Raw genomic sequence first — 19,273 nt, 5'->3', positions numbered from 1 at the left:
AAATTCAATTACATCCATATACCCTACTCCACAAGAAAAAATAGGAGTTACTGCTTTTCTACAAATATGTGCTGCGCTCTAGCAAGAAAGAAAGGCTTCTCTCACGGCTACTGTGGTCTGTTCCCTGTAACGAGAGCAATCTGTGGTCTCAAGAGCAAAACACGGGAAAATGGAAAGCTAAACCTGGAAGAGACATTAAGGAAAGGAAAAAAAAACTACACAAGACAGTTTCAAAACCAGTGTTGAGGGCTGGGGGCGTGGCTCAAGTGGTAGAACACTTGCCTAGCAAGCACTAGGCCTCAGTTTAAACCCCAGTGCCGCCAACAATAATAATAGATAAATACTATTAAGAGACAGAGCCCAACAGTAGTCAATACAAAAAGAGGAAAAGTGAAATAAAAAAGCTCTGAAAAGAAGTAACTACGTGGAACTATCCAGTGCTTTGCAAGAAAAAAAAAAAAAAAAGCTATGGATTTAACACTCCTATAATGACATGCATGCTTTTTCGCCAGAGAACAAAGTAGATGAAAAAATAGATACAAGCAAACGTTAGGAGAAGACGTAAAAGATGCCAAATAATCTCTAACTCCCTGACTCTACTCATTCAAGAATCTAGCTAGGAACTGCACCAACACAGAATAGAAAAACTTATGCCAAACATGCACGCAAAAAGTAGAGCAGAGAAATGAAAAATTATACACCTCAATGCAACCAGTACCAAGCGCTTAGTCTCTTTTTGGAATAAGGCAGAAAGGAAAAAGACCAAGAAAAGATGTCAACGAAACTAAGCCCAGCCCTAGTATGTCCCCTACGGGTCTCAATTTCAGAGAGCTCTTGATTCTTCCATCTAACGAAGAGTCTGCCTCGGCAAAGCCAACTGACCTTAACACCTTCCACGCCACCCGGAGGAAATCATAGAAAAAAAAAAAAATCCCGTCAAGCTTTCTTCACCAGCTGCAAAAATGGAGGGGGGGACTGGACACCCTACCACGTGGGCAGGATGCAACACACACAGGACAGCAACACGTCCGCATGGAAGGGCTGCCTTTGCCCTAATGCCAGCAAAGGACACAGCGACAGGATGGGCGGGAACGCAGGCCCCTCGCACGGGCCTCCTCACCCCGAAGGGCACCCGCCAGGCACAAGGGGCTGTCCGCCTTCCTGGCCGAAAAGCGCCCCGAAGCTTTGAAGGGAACAAGCTGCATCGCGCCGGAATCGGGGCTTAGCCCAGGCTAGGCGCAGGACACGGGAAGGAAGGAGACGGTCACTGTCCTCGGACTCGGCGCCCCCGGGATTCACGTCCGGTTCCCCGGGGCCCCACCTGGGGGAGGGGCGGGAGCGCGGAGCCGCCGCTTCCCAGCTGAGGGGCAGCAGCAGCTGAGAAGCGCCGCGGGGGAGGGAGGGACGGACTGAAGGACCCGACCCTCGCCGCTCGCCAGGCCCCAGTCCCGCGCTCCAGCCCCGCCCCGCCCGCCGCCCACCGCGCAGCGTGCCGCGGCTAAGAAAAGGGAGAGGGCGTCTCGCGGAGGGCAACCCCCGCCTCCGTCCCGGGAGATGCCCCAGCCCCGCCTCCTCGCCCGCCGCCCCGGCCCGGCCACCCCGGCGGCGGGCACTCACCTCAGGCTGCGCAGGCCGGGACGGCCCGGCCGAGCCCCCGGCCGCTGCGTGCGTCTCCGCCCCTCGGGAAAGGTCCCAACAGCGCTTGGTGCGAGCGGCCAAGGCCCCGAGCAGCGCCGAGAGCGGCGGCAGCAGCGGGAGCAGCCAACATCCGGGGCCGCGCACCCGGAACTACTTCTCGACCCCCCTCCCGCCCCCGCCGCCCCCGCCTCCCGCGACGTCGCTGCGCCACCGGCTCGGCGTCGGCGGCGTCACGGTCCTCCGCCGTCGCGGCCTCTTCGACGTGCGTGGGATCCGTCCGCGGGGACAAGTAGTGCCCCGGGACTCCTGCGGCTCGGGCTCCGCGTAGCTGGTGTTACCCAGCCGCCGGCAGTTTCTAGCGACTCGCGGTGTGTCTGCGCCTCAGAGTGACATCTGGAGACTGAAGGCGGCCGTGGCGGCCCCGCAGTTAAGAATGGCCAGGGTTGGCGGCCTTGGACCCTTTCCAAGGATTCCAGCAGCCCCGTGATGCAAAGGAATGCCGCCTCGTGACTTTCCCCCGCCCTCCAGCTTCTGCCACCTCACCGTAGCGATAGGCACCTGAGCGTCTCCAAGAAACTCCTCCGAGCTGGCACCCCGCGGATTCTTTAGGCCCCCACAAAGACGCTTTGGGCCTTTCTTTGGGACACCCTTCCTTCAGAACTTCACGAGGTCCGGGTTCCAGACCCATCCCTGCGGGGGCCCTTACCTAGTCATACTTTTCTACTACTCTTGAAATTCTGCAGGCCCTTCTGATCTCAAGTTCTATTGCCCAGGTCATGGTCCTGCTATCAACAGGTGGAGCATTTCGAAGGGTAGTTGGGGCACTTGGTGAACTTTGGAATTTACTTCTACGCCATTCTTCACTGATTCTTTCTCTAAACTATTAGCACTGATAATCCGCCCTGTAATTTCACGCTTAAATTACATTTCGAGGTATTATTAGCTGTTGCTTCATTCGTGTTAGTCATGTATTCTCCCTACAGCACCAAAAACACTTTTGAACTCACAGTAGGTGCTCCTGTTTGGATATTAGAATGTTTAGTAGATGAATGCTGTGTCGATTGGATGGTGAAATAAGTGGAGACTGCGTGAATTGGCCCTGGAAACTTTTTTAACCTCAAGGGAATGAAGCACTCCATTCCTTAACAAACATTGAACACCTGCTGTTTGTCAAGCATTTCCAGACACTAGGAATTCAAAGTACTGGCATATTCCTTTTCTACATGATACTCTAGGGACATTCTGAACATTCATCCACTCATTCATCCAGCAAATACTGACCGATCACTTTTAAATTTGCCACTACTTGAGCACTACTTAGTGCTCAAGATGTATCAATGAACAGAAAGGGAGGGTGGGGGGGGAGCCCACTTGGAGCTCCCTCTGGGAACTTTCATTTTGGTATGGGGAGAAAGGTGATAAAAAGGAGATTGCAGTATGTTAGAAGATGTTGAGTGATACGGTGTAAAAGTAAATCATGACAAGAAGGAACCCTGGAAGAGGTGTTGTGCTTTTTAAACGGCACTCCCAGGGTGAGCCCCATTCATAAAGTGATTTTACTCAGAGACTTGGAAAAGGTACAGGAATGAGCCAGCTTTGTGGTTAAAGTGCTCCTGGAAGTATTAGAAATAGTGAGGCCAGGAGAGTTGAAAGGTAAGGACAGAATGTGATCTTGTAGGCATTAAGAATCTTAGCTACAACAAAACCTTACAAAGCTTTAAACAGAGAAAGATCACTCTTGCTCTACTAAGAGTAAATGGTAGAAGGACAATAGTGGAAGCTGGGGGCTCTATTGCCAGGAGCAGGGTGATGGTTTGGACCAGGATGGCAGCAGCAAGTAGGATAATAGGAAGCAAGTGGATTAGATAATTGCAATACACTGTGATAAGGAAAACAGTACTCAAAAGAGAAGGCCAGCTTTCTTGAGAGATGGTAGATGTTCCCAGAGTTCCAAGTTGCCAAGGAAACTAGAAGTTTGTACTTAGTCATTACTCCATTTGGTGGATCCTTGATAAAATAGTTGACCTGACCTTAGCCCTCCATGTCTCAAAGCCCACCCTCTGAATGGAGCAAACGGGTACTAAAGAACAGTCTGAGTCATGTATTTAAGGAGAAAGGCAAAGCCAGTATTGCCTCCATTTGTCAGGGTTTAACTTGAGATACAGATCAAGGTCACAAAATTCCCAAACCAGAAATCTCCCTGGTCTACCTAAAGGGAGTTCACCAGAGGATGATCTAGAAGAGTAGAAAGACTAGTGTTTGAATTTGGTTGAAGTCCAGGGCTTTGGGATCCTACTCACCAATACCTCTTACAAGTTGTAGACAGCTCCTCACCTCCTTTTTGTGTGGAATTTTAAGGTGTTTCCCTAAAGTGTTTGCTCTGGGCTAGTGGGAGATAGGATTGGGGAGAGAACAGAGCTGGATAACTGCCAGAATGGGGTAGAGATCAGCAGCTGCCTTTGGGATGGAATAAGCCACCGAGGGTCAAAAGGTGGAGGAGCAATTAAGATATGCTTTCTATGGGATTCTTGCTAAGTGAATAGAGTGTACCTGCTCTTGCCACAAAAACAAAAAATATGGGTAACTGAGATGATGGACATGTTAATTTGCTTGACTATAGTAACCTGTTTACTGTAGATTTGCATCCCATAACAGTATGTTGTATTCCTTAAACATACACAATAAAATTTATCTTAATTTTTTTGAATAAAAAAAGTTACAGGAGCAATCCTCCCCCTCCAAAAGATTATAATGGCCATAGCAGCAGGGGGGATTCTGAGACCTTGTAAGGAGAAAAAGTTCAAAACCCAGATGAGAAGGACAGACCTGCGTTCAAAGTTGATATTCTCTGTCTTGCTTCCTGTGGACCTATCTTGCTCAGTTTCTCTTAGTCTGTTACCCTGTCTATAAAGTATGAACAAACCTGGTATCGAGGGGGGAGGGGAGGAGATGGGGTAAAGGAGGGGAAGGGGGGAAGGGGGGAGAAATGACCCAAACATTGTATGCACATATAAATAAAAGAAAAAAATTTTAAAAATGAATAAAGTATGAACAATCTCAATGAATGTTGGTAGAGATTTGGCCTTAGCTACCTGGCCAAAGAGATCATGCACAGGCTATCATAAAAGTCCCCAAGGCTGATAGAGTCAAGTGGTAACGCAAGACCCGCATAGGAAGCGAGAGGTCCTGAGTTCAAACCCCATGTATCGCAAAAACATAAATTATATTTAAAATAAAAAATCAAAGCCCCAAAGACAAGGTCAAGTGGCAGCACAGAGAAGAGTAGTTTACTGTCTTAGGAGATGGGAGTAGGTTGGGAGGGAAGGGCACAGAGCAGGAGAGCCCTCAAAGAGAAGAAGATGGTATTTTAACTCGGGAAAAATTTTTCAGAGACACAGATTGCTCAAAGCAGTGAGACAGAGACTTTATTGTTTGTATTGTTTGCAATCTTTCTCCAGCTTTGTGTGGATTAAAGATTCCCTGAAAGGAGCACAGCCCTGAGCTGGGTTGCTACAGCCCTACAAAACCCTTGACTGGGCACCGGCAGCACTTCAGCAGCATAGTGTTTGACACCTCACGTGATCCACAGCCACTTAGACAAATGTGGGTCTTCCTGATCCTTTTCTCCCTCTGTATTTGTCATAAGAGGAAAGGAGAAAATGAGAAACGAATTTAAAATGAGCCAAGACCTGCATGTGGGGAGAGAAAAAAACATGAGGCAGCCCCTCTTATCATTCTCAGCCCTGGAAGAACCTTCCAGATTTCCTGAGTACCTTTGTATAATAAATTTTATTTCATATTTTTGATGCAAACAAAAGGCTATCCATAGCCCATTAAGAAGCTCTCAGCTACTATTTAATGACAAGACTTGGGTGTTAGTCACTATGCATACTTAAATAGTGTTCAATAATCATTTATCACACACCTACTCTACCAGGCATTGTGCTAAATACTAAGGCGTCAAATGAGAATAAAGAGAAGCAGGCATGTAAATAATTAATCTCAATGCATGTTGGTATAGAGTTGTGTTTGTACCCTGGAAACAGAAGAAGCAAGGCTTAACCCAGCTCAGTAAGTGGGGTGGGGGTGGGGGTGCAGCAGACACAGAGGTCCAAAGAAAGCTTCATCCTTAAAAGGCAAGTCTTAATAAATGAGCAGGAGTTTGCCATGTAGAGACAGAAGCCAGGTTGGAAGTAAAGAAAAAATGGGAGAACAGCTTGTGCAAAATCAGGTCAGGTGATACAAGAAAAGCAGAGGTCACAGAAGTTATAGCCTTATAAATGGTCATTAAATACTAGGCTTATGGAATAACAAACTCATGAAGCTAGACCACATGGCTCTATGTAAAAACCATCCTTAAATTGAGTTCCTACCCTTAGGGAGCTTGGTATTAACTTCAGATTATATTAGTAAGGCAAAATATGGTCCTTCCCAAACAAAGACTATAGTGCCAAATCATTCTCCATAGAAAGGTGCTCCAGTAGAAGGCTAACTTTTTTTTCCCTACTCTAGCAAACTGCCACTTACGTCCACTCCTGCCCATCCCTGTTCCTTGTAAACCACCTGGTTCAAACCTTGGCTTACCTCTGCTCTCAGAATCAGCTAAGCTAATTAAAAGCATAATGAAAGACACAAAGGCACCAAGACAGCTGAACAAACACTAGCAAATGTGTAGGTTAAAGTGTTTACATTATATGTAAGCAATGGTACAGATGAACCTGGGTGGTGCTAGGAAGAGTAAGTCAGTGGATGTTCAAATAGAGTAGGACCAGGAATTCTCCTCACTATCAATTAGTTAACAGTATCTTCTGGAATGTTAGAATGAAAGAAACCTGGTTAGCAGGAAAAAGCCAATGTTTGCAGCTCAAAGGAGTGTGAAGCTCTGGGTACAAATTTGGTAGTTAAGAAACAATTAATTTCAAGTTGTGATGTTATCAGCTTACTTCATGCCTAATAAGCTAAATAAGAACCATCAAGAAACTCCAATGCTAAAGGGAGACTAGTGAGGGAGTAGCTAATTCATTGAGTGTTCTTTTGCAACTGACAACATGATAGGCCTTTGGCATGTGTTTTCATTTAATCTTTACGCAAAAAACTAGTAGCTAGTTATCTCCATTTTTAAAGAAGAGGAAACACAAGTTCAGTAGTGTGAGTGGCAGAGTTAGGATTTGAACCCAGAACTGTCTGATTCTAAGCCCTCTCTTCTGCCCATTTTCAAAGATCCTCTAAACCAGCAGGGGTTGTTCACATTGACAGAAGAATTGCAACCTCTGGGGTGCTAGCCACTGCAAGAAGATGTGTTTGCATCCAAGTACCAAAATAAAGGTTAAAGACACCCTTTACTCTTTAGTCTACCTATATAGACTATTTATGGTCAGATAGAATACATAAAAGTACAAGCAGTAACTTAAAAACCTTTCATGTAGGCTGGACCTTAGTTTAGTAGAGCACTTGCCTAGCATGTGGAGATCCTGGGTTTTATCCCCAGCACTGAGGGGAAGAAAAGAGAGAGAGGAAAAAAATAAAAACAAAAAAACTTACATGGAATATCCTTGATGTAAGCATTGAGAAGAGCCCTGCGAACTAATTCAGATTGCCGGAATCTATAAATCAATCCTTCCAAAGCAGGAAGAAATTCAACCTGTAGAAACTCTGTATAAGTAGATCTGTGGTAGAGTATATTACTCCTAGACACTTACTGTGTCTCTGGGTTGGGTTCTGTTTCCCCAGCAGGCTTGGCTGTGTGACTTGCATCAGCTAATGGAATGAGAATGACAGTATAAGCCAAGCTTTCGGGCAGTATGCATTACCACGTTTTCCTTTCCTGTTGTCCTGATGACCAGCAATGTTCCGCATAGAAGCTAATCTGTCAGCCTTGATTCCAGAGAGAAGACAATGTGCAGCAAAGCCACAGCTGGCCTGGGAGAAGCCAGCATAAATAAGAAACACAACCATTGCTGATGGGGCCACTGAGATCTGGGGATTGATACCACAGTGTAGCAGAGCCTATACAGACTACTACAGACACTTTCTGAACCTTTCCCTTAGATAACCAAATCTCTAAGACTGCTTGGGGCGTATGGAAAGTGTAGGGAAGTAGGATGTTTGATGTAATATGGCAAACGTCTTTAAATGTAGGATTTGAAACTCAGTCTTCATCTGTGGGTTCAGACAGGCCTTTATTAGCAGTGACCCAGGACCTGGGGAAGTTACAAAGGTTAAGATTCAGTCCCTGTCCTTGAGACAAAGACTATGCCCATTCGTTTCTAACCTAGCACCTATCACTGAACCCAGCACCCACTAGACACTCAATTACGTTTGTAGTTTTGTCAAGCTAATGCTATGGAATTATCTAGAAATGACTCCTCACAAAGGCTCTTTCTGTGTCATGTTGCGTTTCCCCCTTGGGTTAGGGATTATTATTAATTTTTATATAATTCTTTATCCCTCATTTATTTGAAATGCCATGTAAATGAATATCTGGACCATCAGGATCTGTAGGGCCTGGAGCCTGTAGTAGGCATTGAGTAAAAGGCACACAAACCTCCCTGAGAGAATCTCAAAATGTGGACAATGCTGAAGAGTCCAGAGGACTTGGCAATGAGAAATTTAGCTTGAAGTGCATTGAGAATCAAGTTTTTAATGGGACCAGACTAAAAGAACATGTAGATGAAGGCTAAACATAGGTGCAGGACCCTAAGGCTTAACATTTTCCAGGCATCTCCGAAGAGTACAGGGCAGTAATTTCAAAACCTTCCATGGTGGGTTGGAATGTTGCTCAGTAGTAGAGCACTTGCCTAGCATGTGTGAGGCCCTGGTGGGGGAGAGGGGAAGAGTGGAATATTCCATGGAATATCCTTGATGCAATCATTGAAGAGAACCCGGCAAACTAATTAGACTGCCCGCATCTATGGTTCAGTTCTTTACAAAGATAAAATCAGTAGCTAGGGGGCAGTATAGCATAATAGTGGCCAAAAGTATGGGCTCCCTTGCCTGCCATTAAAAACCAGTCTTGCCACTCAAGTAGTTCAATGACTAGTTGGACAAATTACTTAATCTCTCTGAGCCTCAGTTTCCTCATCTGTAAATGGGGATAACGATAGTAGCTACTGCATAGGTTATGTTGTGACTTAACTGAAACCATACACAGATAGAGTGCTTCACACTGTGCTTAGCACACAAGAAAGGTTATGAAGTGTAACTCTTCATATTCCTGTATGATTCTTATAGAAAGGTTAGTGGAGGAAGGAATTCGATCTGAATGGGGATGGGCATTTTAAGGATGAGTTTGCAGAAACAGGAACATTTGAGCTCATCTTTGAAAAATGAGTTCAGGTTTGTTGAGGCAAGGTAATAAGCAGGAGGGTGATTCCAAGTATAAAGGTGGTCTGGGTCCATTCTTTAAGGCCTAACATATTTGCACAGGGGGGTCCTTCCATCTCCTGAATTGCCTACAGTGTGGGGGAGAGAGGTCAGATGAGATCTGTACAGTAACTGTACCACAGCTGAACTCCTTCCTCTGCCCATTGCTGTTTACTTCACTCCCCCACTGGGGTTGATCACAAAAGTTCTCCCCACGCACATATTCCAAAAAACACACTTCTTGCCCATGAAATTCCCACTCAGATTTTGTTTTTCAAGGAATCTAAGACATCATGAATAATATTAAGTATAATTTGAAATAGAAAGATATGTGTACAATGTAGAAACCTCATTATGGAGGACTACCTAGGGGAACTATATATGTTCCCGTATTCATTAAGCTTTCACAATGGATTTGACAAACACTAAAGAATGTTCTGCATTTCCTTAAAAGTTAAATCTATTCCTACTGTTTCCATTGCGTCACTTTGTCATCATTATCTTGTTCACCAGGTACTAGTCATGACATCCAGGACTGGATTAGGGACTATGTATAATAATTGGGGTCATTTATGTAAACCAGCTAATCTATTTAGATTATCTCTAATGATCATAATAACCCCACAGTGCCAATTTTATTATCCCCATTTTATAGAAGAAAACCAAATACCAAGAAGATAATTACTTTCCTAAGTCCACACACTTGGCAAGCAACAGAAGCAGAGGTGATAAGTAACTCAGATCTGGCTGACTCCCAAGTCTGCTTCTTCCACTAGTTCCCAATTGCTTCCTACTAGATCTTTGTATGCTGATTCCTTGATTCCTTTGAAAATATAACTAAATTGTAAAAATGATTCCTGCCTTCATTGGGATTACATCTGTTTAAGGGAAAGAAGTAAATTACTGAAACAACTAAAGAACATCAGGTAAGAAACCACTATGTAGAACACGAAAAATGAAAATGTGCATTTTGCAAGTGATGACTGCTATAAATGAACAGGAAGGAGGAGAAGAGACATCAATGTTGACTGAAGTTCCTGGGGGAGGCCTCATCAAGCAATGTAGAAATTATTACAAACATAAAAGCTTTACCAATGAGCAAAGGGTCCTTTGCACAAGCATCCTCTCCCTTGGGATCCATGTCACATTGACACAAAGATTTTGTCACCATGGCAACTGGTCATTGGACCAATGAAATAATCAGTCGTCATGGTAACATGATCTCCATCTTACTCCCACCAGGCACCTGTTCTAAATCATCACATCCTCCAACAACCTTATACCACCTCAGTACTCCTTTCTTCTTTCCCTTGATTGCCCTGTTGTCTCCCCACCCACCTGTGTTGGAGCCCCTAAATTTATGTTTGGATGTACATGAGACTGTTAAAGCAAGAGCAAATGAAAGTACTGTAGAGCTACACTGTAGACAGACGGAAGCCCTCTGCAATGTGAGAGTTGAATGATTCTTAGCACTGAAGAAAGAGCATGTGATGCCGCCTCCCCACATTTCCCTACAAAAGACTGTTTGGATTTTACACTATTTCTGATTATCCTTCTGCTTCTATTAGTCCCTTCACTGGCTCCTTTTATCTTCTAAGTGCAGGTATCTCTTGAGGCCCCACCCTTTGTGTCTCTTTTTCTCTAAATAGCACTGCCCAATACAGTAGCCACACTAGCCACGTGAAGGTTAGTCAACCCTTAAAATTAATTACAGATGCACTGAACTGAGACATACTATCAGTTTAAGATGCACACCAAATTTTAAAAACAAAAAATTAACCTAAACTATCTCATTAGTAATTTTTATATTGATTACATGTTGAAATAATAATCGTTAGATATATTGAGTATAACAAACCATATTATTAAAATTTAATTTCACCTGTAGTTTATATTTTAATGGGTACTGAAAAATTTAAATTGTATATGTGGCTTGCATTCATAACCTGAGTTGTATTTCTGCCGAACAACACTGCTCTAAACTTATTTGCTAAGGCCATCTCTCTACCCTCTAGGTGCCAAGTGTTCCTTCCCTGAAATGATTCTAATATTCCAAATCACAGCCAATCTTCTGAGATTTCAATGCACATTTCCAATGACCTGCTGATCCTTTCACAGATAACCACCAGCTCTTCAGCTCACCATGATCAAAGCTATGAGCTTTCTTTCAAAACCTTTCTTGGGATGGCACAGTGGCTCAAGTGGTAGAGCACCTGCCTAGCAAACAAGGCCCTGGGTTTAAGCCCCAATATCATAAAAAAAAAAAAAAAAAACCCTGTTCTTTCCCCAACATTGTTTTTATTAACCTTTGTATTCGTTCTTATTTCTGCTTAAACAAATTACTACAAATTTGGGTGACTTAAAATAACACAAATTTGCTGTCTTACAGTTCTGTAAATCTAAAGTCTGAAGTGGATCCCACTGGGCTAAAAACAAGGTATCATGGAACTTCCTCTGGAAGTTCCAGGACAGAATCTGTTTTCTTGCCTCCAGCTTCTAGAAGCTGCCAGCATTATTCAGTTTATGCCCACTCCTATGTTCAAAGCCAACAATGGCCAAGTCTTTCTCATACTGCATCACTGTGGACTGACTCTTCTGCCCTCCCTCTTTCTAGGTAAGGAGCATTGTGATTACATGTGATTGAAGACAATCCAGAACAATCTTCCCATCCAAGGGTCAGACAATTAGCAGCCTTAATTCATCCTTGCCATGTCACGGAACACACTCACAGAGGTTCCAGGGATTGGGACAAGGATATCTTATCTGAAAGAGCTAGGCAGAGACAGAGACGATCTCTGTGCAAGGCCAGAAAGAAAAGAAATGATCATCAGAGCAGATCCCAGAGTGGTTCTCATTGCTTTCAAAATGATTTATTGACAGAGAGGGGCTTAAAGGGCTAGCTGATATAGACATCATGGTCCAGTCCTTCATAATTACTGCAAAAATCTGCCTTCTCCAAGACTCCTTTCCTGACCACTCTTTGCTCTGGGATCTGTGGATAGTTTTTGTATTTCTTTGTACATCTGTCTTACTGTATTATATAATGATTAGATATTTATATACTTGGTCTTTATCTCTGTATTAGAAACTGTGTCACCATTGTGTTCACCTATGGTGCCCATCATGGTCCTTAATGTATAGTAGTTTCTTAGCACCTATTTCTTGAATTTAGTTGAATGGACTTAATTCATATTGGCTTATAAAAAGTGTGCTGCCACCACATCTACTTATTTCCCTAACCAGTTGACTCCCACTTAACTTATACTCTCCATTCTGTCTGAAAGGAGCCATCAATGTGAATCCTTATAGGTAAGGCTATTGTGCACTTGAGTTTTATGAACATCCAGAGCCAATTGTATTTTGTTTCATAATCTATTAATGTCATGTGTTGTTGATATAATTATATAACAGTTTAAATTTGTTAAAAGCATTTATTTCTGTTGGTACTGGGGTTTGAACTCAGGGCCTCATACTTGTCAGGCAGGTACTCTACCACTTGAGCCATGACCCCAGCCCTAAGGTTACTTAAATCAGTGTGATATGAATGTCAAGAGAATGAGAATTGTTTCTACAAGGACTGAGTTGATTATCCCCAAAATGTAAGGAAAGGCAGCATCCTAAAAATCTATTGATGTTGTATAGCACTTTCTCAGAATTAAAAGGAAAACCTAGAGTGATTTCAATAAATGCAGAAAAGGCATAAACAAAATTTAACACTTATTCATGAATTTTAAAAATCTTTAAAACTGGGACTTAAAGATTCATATACATAAATAATGTGGTTGGTTGCACACAAAATTCCAAGAAAATTCATAGAATACAATCTGTTAAAGCTATGAGGGAGTTTAGAAAACAATATACTCAAGACCGATAGGAAGAAATCAGTAGTTATCAATATCAGTAAACAGAATATTTAATAGGAATGACGATCCTTATCACAACAGTGATGAAAATAATAAGATTGCTAGAAATTAACATGATGAAAATGTGTAAAATCATTGTGAAAAGTATAAAATAATTTTCTAATTATAAAATAATGTAAAAGCTCACATACATATACACAGAGAAACCTGAATAAATGGAAGTTCATGAGCTTAAAGACTCAATATCATAAAGGTGTAAATTCTTCCCAGTTTAGCGTGCAAATGCAATATAATTCTAAATAAACTCCAAATATGACTTTTTGTGGATTGAGACAGATTTTACAATCAATTCAAAGTAGAAAAGGACACGATAATTATGAAGATGTAAACAAACTAGAAAGACAGTCTTAAAACACAAAAACATAAACCATGAATGAAAAGATTGATAAGTGGGATTACTTATAACTTAAAAATATTTATTCATGTAAATTAGTACAGACATTCTGGAGAACATTATGGAGGTTCCTCAAAAAAAAAATCTTAAAAATAGTTCTACCATATGATCCAACTATCCCACTTCTGGGAATATATCCAAAGGGAATTAAATCAGCATATCAAAGAGATAACCTGCACCCCTATACTCATTGCAGCACTATTCACAATAGCCAAGATATGGAACAACTGAGGTGTTCATCAACAGAGGACTAGATAAAAGAGGTATGGTATATATACACAATACAATATTATTCAGCCTTAAAAAAAAAAAGAATGAAATTTTGTCATTTGTGGCAAAATGGATGGAAATGGAGGACATTATCTTAAGTGAAATAAGCCAGACACAGAAAGACAAATACTGCATGTTCTCTCTTATATGTGGAAGCTAAAAAAGTTGATCTCAAAGTAGAAGAGTGTAGAATAGTGATTGCTAGAAGCTATAAAGAGTACAGAGGAGGGAGGACAGAAGGAGGTTAGATAATGGGCACCAAAATACGGTTAGGTAGGAGTAACAAGATCTAATGTTCTACAGCATAGCAGGATGACTGTCAATACAACAACTTATGATATATTTCAGAAGAACTATAAAAGAGGAACTGCAAGTCTCCAAACATAAAATATGATTAATTACCTTTATCTGATTATTACACATTGTATACATGTATTGAAATAACACACTGTGCTCTACAAATATGTACAATTATTACATGTTAATTAAAATAATAAAAATAAAACATTTGTTCAACAAAAGATGAAAAAGATAAATTATAAACTGTAATCTTACAGAAGAAATTTTCAATTTATTTAATAGACAATGGTAGGTATGTAGAATTTATAATAAAATTCCTACAAATTCGTAATACAACATAAACAGAAAAATAAGCAAAAGACAGAAAGAGACAATTCTGAGAAGATTTCTTGATATCCAATAAGTACATGAGAAGATACTGAACCCTCTCATTGATTAGGCAACTGAACATAACTTGGGATACCATTTAACACCCATCTAACTAGAAAAAAATGGAAAAAAAATTAGAAGTTTAGATACAGAGCAATGACTGTCTTATGCTGTTGGTGAAGGTATAAATTGCTACAACCATATTAGAAAATAATTTTACATCCAGGCATGGTGGGTGAGTTCACACCTGTAATCCTAGCTGCTCAGAGGAGAGGACAGGAGAGTTATAAGCTCAAGTTTAGCCTGGGTAACTTAGCAAGACTGAAGAAGGAAGGAAGGAAAGAAGGAAGGAAAAAATTTAGTAATATACTTGTGGAAGTAAAACTTTGCATATCCTTTGACTCAGAAATTCCATTTCTTGTTATATTTTCTAGGCTAGAGAGAAGCCCTCACACATATGTATACAAAATCATATACATGTATGATCAGGCTGGGGGTATAGCTCAGGGGTGGATAGTATGACTAGCATGCACAAGGCCCTGAGAGTTCAAACCCAAGTAATGCAAAAAAAAAAAAAAAAAAAAGAAAGAAAGAAAGAAAGGAAGGAAGAGAAAAGATCACTACAATATTTTTTGTAATAGGAAAAATGGAAACAACTCAGATGTCCAACAAGAGAAAAATAAAGTTCTAGTATACTCATAAAATAGAATACTATACAGCAGTTCAAATTAATTAGCTAGTGTTACATATATCAATGATACATCTCAAACATATAGTAATGAGAGGGAAAAAAATCAAGTTGCAGAACAATGCTTACACTATTATACCACTTACGTATAGATTACAAACATGTAAAACAAAGCCATATATATTATAGCATATATATATACCAGATTCAGGATAGATGTTATGGAAGGGAGAGAGGTAAAAATGAAATAAACCTGAAGGGTACAGATTTCACCTTTACTTATAATGTTTATTCCTTTCTGAAAATCTGAAGCAAGTATGAACATGAAATATTAGTATCCATATAGATGCATATGAGAACAGGTGTCCATTCTGTTTTTTTCTCTTTGCATGTTTGCAACATTTCATCATCATCATCATCATCATCATTATTTTATTTTATTTTAACCAAGATGAATGGTTTGGAAAGACTCAATGAAGTCTGAATTACTAAGACACAATTCAGAGCATTTTCTTCTGATGGGTTCTCTCAATTGCTAACAACAGTGAGGTATTGAGGAGCCAAGATGGTGGTTAGGGTAGGGAATCAGAAATCCTAAACTCTGTGACTCTAGACACCACCTTGAGACTTCAGAGCTACACTTGGGTAATTCCAATTGCTTCTAGCCAAAATAATAACTGCCATCACATTAGGTGCACATAAACTTCAAAGACTGACCCTTAAATCAGCCTTTAATTGCAACTAACAGCAGCGAAAATCCCACATGGCACAGCCAGCAAGGTGTGTCTGGCCCTGGGAAAAAAGACCCTTGGCCATTTCTCCTCTCTCTTTCTCTCTCTCTTTTGTTTTTGTTTTCTCCCAACAAGAAGAAGAAAGAGCATCAATCAGAATTGAACTCTGCAACATCCTGGACCCCTAACCTGTGGAAAGTTCCCTATGACACACCATTTCTCCCCATCAGCCAATTCCAAAGCTGCTTGTGTGAATCTGAAGAACAAACAACCTACTACACCAACTGTACACAACCCCAACCCCTGCAATGCCTGACACAAGCACACTCCACTGCAACAGAAATAACACACACAAGGGCCACAAAACCCAGCAGCCCCATATCTCTTCCCCTACCCACCCACCCCTTTTCCTGCTCCTCTTTTTAATGCCACCTCTACCAATTACCCAAATTTCTACATGTAACCTAATAACCATTACCCCTACTTCAACAACTCCCAGTGTTTATAGATATTATCACCAAAGGATTTTCTATATAATATGTAAACAGGCATTGAACCTGTGAATTTGTTATTGCTAAACTACACCTCAGGCCAGGGACAGAAAGAGCACATCAACCTAACTAACAACCAGGTCAGTCACAGCATGAAAATTAAATCAAGGGAAAGAAAACAGGCAACAAAAACCACCAACTAGCCTATCAAGAACATAGTTGCACAGCATCAAGAGGAGTGATGGGAAGAAGAACAAGGGATGGAAACCACTCTCCTCAAAAAAAAAAAAAAATTAAAGAAGGATTCAGTGGGAAATGAGGAAAATGGATGCCCAGTTCCTTACCTCAACAAAATAAATGTCACTAAGAAGCCCAGTCACAATCACACACACAAAAAAAAACCCTCAAAGAGGAAATCTTGGAAGAAAACACTGAGAAATTCATGGAGAAGATACTAGACATGGTTAACCAAAATGTACAAGACACACTCTAGAAATTCAAGACACCAAAAATAAAGAACATTAGAAGACACAAAAACAAATAAATGAACTCAGATAAGATATCAACAAACACCAAAGTGAAAGAAAGGACACTATAAAAAAAAGATACATGAATTAAAGATGACAACACAAAATGTAAAAGAGGAGTTGAACAAAGATATGGAAAACCTCAGAAAAAAGAATCAAACAGAAATCCTGGAAATAAAAAGTCCCTTTAGTCAAACAAAAAACACAATAGAAGGCCACTCTAGCAGACTAGAGCAAGTGGAAGACAGAATCTCAGAGCTAGAAGATAAAATAGAAATCAAAGAAAAAACAGATGAAATCTTAGCCAAACAACTCAAAGGCTGTGAAAGGAATATGCAAGAACTCAGCAACTCCATCAAAAGACCAAACCTGAGAATCATGGGCACTGGAGAAGAAGGGGTACAAGCCAAAAGGATACATAATATATTCAATAAAATAATAACAGAAAAATTTCTAAATCTTGAGAAAGTTTTGCCCATTCAGGTACAGGAAGCCTCAAGGACATCAAACAGACATGACCAAAATAGAGCCCTTCCCCTCCAGTGGAACATTATCATTAAAACAGAGAAAGAATACTGAAGACTGTAAGAGAGAGAGAAAAAAATAATGTATAAAGGTAAACCCATCAAAATAACAGCAGATTTCTCAATGGAAACCTTAATAGAAGGGCATGGAGTGAGGTATTTCACTGAGTGAAATAATTACAGCCCTAGGATACATTACCCAGCAAAACTGTCATTCAAAATTGACAGAGCAATAAAAATCTTCCACAATAAACAGAAACTAAAACAATATATGACCACCAAGCCACCTCTACAGAAGATTCTACAAGGAATTCTACACTCAGAAGATGAAAGCAAACAAAACCACTATGACAGGAAGGAAAGTATCAAACCACAGGAGAAGAAAAGACAAGTAATCAGAGAGTAGCATTGATTGGGCTGCACACAATCAAATCCTTAAACAAGACAACTAAATGGCAGGAATCTCCACACACCTATCAGTATTAACACTGTATGTTAATGGACTCAACTCCCTCATCAAAAGACACCATTTGGCAAACTGGATTAAAAAGGAAGAGCTGACAATCTGTTGTTTACAAAAGACCCATTTCATTGACAGAAATAAACACTAACTTAGGGTGAAAGGCCAGAAGATTTGCCAAGCCAAGGGCCCCTGAAAACAGGCAGGAGTAGCAATACTTATATCAGACAAAGTAACTTTAAACTTACATTGGTAAAATGAGACAAAGAAGGACACTTCATACTAATAAAAGTTACAATACATTAAAAGGAAATAACAATTATCAACCTATATGCACCCAATGTCAGTGCACTGAATTTCATCAAACATACACTAAAGGACTTAAAAGCATATATAGACTCCAACACAGTGGTAGTGGGAGACTTTAATACTCCTCTATCACTAATAGACAGGTCATCCAAACAAAACATAATCAAAAAAATTCTAGAACTGAATGACACGATAAATCAAATGGACCCAACTAAGGTCTACAGAAAATTTCATCTGACAACAGCACAATATACATTTTCCTCAGCAGCCCATGGAACTTTCTCCAAAATAGATCATATCCTAGGACACAAAGCAAGTCTCAGCAAATATAAGAAAATAGAAATAACCCCTTCATGTTATCTGATCACAATGCAGTAAAACTAGAACTCAACAATAAAAACAACTGCTCAATGATCAATGATCAGTGTGGGTCATAGAAGAAATAAGAGAGGAAATCAAAAGTTTCCTAGAAATTAATGAAAATGAAAACACTACCTACGAGAACCTATGGGACACAGCAAAGGCAGTCCTAAGAGGAAAGTTTATAGCCATGAGTTCATATATAAAAAGGACGGAAAGATCTCAAATAAATGACCTAATGCTACATCTAAAACTCCTAGAAAAACAAGAACAAGCAAAATCCAAAACAAGCAGAAAGAGAGAAATAATAAAAATAAAGGCTGAAATTAATGAAATAGAGATTAAAAAAATACAAAAAATCAACAAAACAAAAAGCTGGTTCTTTGGAAAAATAAACAAGATTGATAAGCCCCTGGCAAATCTGTCTAAAATGAGGAGAAAAAGACCCAAATTAGTAAAATCAGAAACGAAAAAGGGGAGATAGCAACAAACACCAAGGAAATCCAGGGAATCATCAGAGACTACTTTGAGAACCTATATTCCAATAAATTGGAAAATTTCAAAGAAACGGAAAATTTTCTAGATATTTGTGACCATCCAAAACTGAACCAAGAGGACATTAACCACCTAAACAGATCTATAATGCATAAAGAAATTGAAGCAGCAATAAAGAGTCTCCCAAAAAAAAAAAAAAAAAAAAGAGTCCAGGACCTGATGGATTTTCTGCTGAATTCAACCAGACATTTAAATAAGAACTAATACCAACACTCCTTAAATTTTTCCACAAAATAGAATGGGAAGGAACACTGCCTAACTCATTCTATGAAGCCAGTATTACATTCATCCCAAAACTAGACGAGGACATATCCAAAAATGCAAACTATAGGCCAATCTCCTTAATAAACATTGATGCAAAAATCCTCAATA

At 40.5% G+C, this 19,273-nt stretch overlaps 1 protein-coding gene and 1 long non-coding RNA gene across 5 annotated transcripts in view; both read right to left on the bottom strand.

The window, feature by feature from the left end:
• Foxj3 (forkhead box J3) overlaps positions 1-1,792 on the bottom strand; it is a 128,058-nt gene extending 126,266 nt beyond the window's left edge. For 2 of the 4 annotated variants that reach the window (XM_074080431.1, XM_074080435.1), the window contains exon 1: positions 1,618-1,791. The gene's annotated coding sequence lies outside the window, so the exon portion shown is untranslated. Of the gene's footprint in view, positions 1-882; positions 1,439-1,617 lie in introns of those variants that run through there. The other 2 variants (XM_074080432.1, XM_074080433.1) reach the window with 2 other exon arrangements.
• Positions 1,793-5,037: 3,245 nt separating this feature from the next.
• Positions 5,038-7,452, bottom strand: LOC141424684 (uncharacterized). Its single transcript, XR_012449537.1, has 2 exons — positions 7,180-7,452; positions 5,038-5,268 (listed from the first exon to the last, which is right to left on the bottom strand). It is a non-coding gene; the product is annotated as an uncharacterized lncRNA (long non-coding RNA).
• Between the last annotated feature and the right edge of the window lie 11,821 nt (positions 7,453-19,273).

The sequence above is a fragment of the Castor canadensis genome, chromosome 7, assembly GCF_047511655.1.
Source record: "Castor canadensis chromosome 7, mCasCan1.hap1v2, whole genome shotgun sequence".
Classification (NCBI taxonomy): domain Eukaryota; kingdom Metazoa; phylum Chordata; class Mammalia; order Rodentia; family Castoridae; genus Castor; species Castor canadensis.
The sequence above is the reverse complement of the archived record's forward strand: the minus strand, read 5'-3'. Positions and strand labels throughout refer to the sequence as shown.